At 35.1% G+C, this 775-nt stretch overlaps 1 pseudogene; it reads left to right on the plus strand.

Annotated features, from left to right (window-relative positions):
• Nucleotides 1-414: 414 nt before the first annotated feature.
• On the plus strand, nt 415-512 carry LOC120237839 (annotated as a pseudogene).
• The last annotated feature ends 263 nt before the right edge of the window (nt 513-775 follow it).

Here is a 775-nt window from a genome sequence, read left to right on the forward strand (position 1 = left end):
TAACATTCATATATATAAAAAAAGAGAAGATTGCCAAGAAACGCAAAGAACAAGATGGGTGTAGAGAGACTTGCAACACCAGATGCTAAAGTACACTGCAAAATTAAATAGTGGTATGAGTTCAGATGTAGACGAATTGATCCCTAGAAGATCAATCATCTAGAGACCTCATGCACTTACGACAATTTATGAAAAAATATGTTGTGACATTTTATATCATCACTCAGGGCTCTTCACTGGATAGTGTTAGGTCCATTAACTACTCATCTAATTAGGGAAAAAATAATTCCATTTCTACATCTGATTCACCAAAAAATTCATTCCAGTTGGGTTAAAACTCTGAAAGCAAAAGGCACGTTTGTTATTTTTTTAAGGCACTGGGAGAACATAGAGAATTTTATTTTAATGATCAAAGGGTGAATCTGGCGCTCACTTCAGCAGCTCGTATGAGAAGATTAGCATGGTCCTGGCTCAAGGATGACATGCAGATAAGTGAAGTGTTCCATATTAAAAAGAAAAACAAAAAACAAAAACAAAGGGTGAATCTTTCTAAAGGGGACACAAAATCCCCCATTTGTAAAGAAAAGGTTTGAGGCTTGACTCTGCAGCAGATTCATATTTCCTGGAAGACAAAGGAAAGCATAATGGGCAACCATTATTTTGCAACATATTTAACAGAAGATTAATATGTAGAGATCCTAACGAGCTAGACAGACAGAAATGCACTTAAAAAAGGAAGGTAGTGTGTTTTTCTAGTTCTTCCAAAATATTTTTT

This window comes from Hyaena hyaena, unplaced genomic scaffold (assembly GCF_003009895.1).
Source record: "Hyaena hyaena isolate Hyena2069 unplaced genomic scaffold, ASM300989v1 scaffold_193, whole genome shotgun sequence".
Taxonomy (NCBI): Eukaryota; Metazoa; Chordata; class Mammalia; order Carnivora; family Hyaenidae; genus Hyaena; species Hyaena hyaena.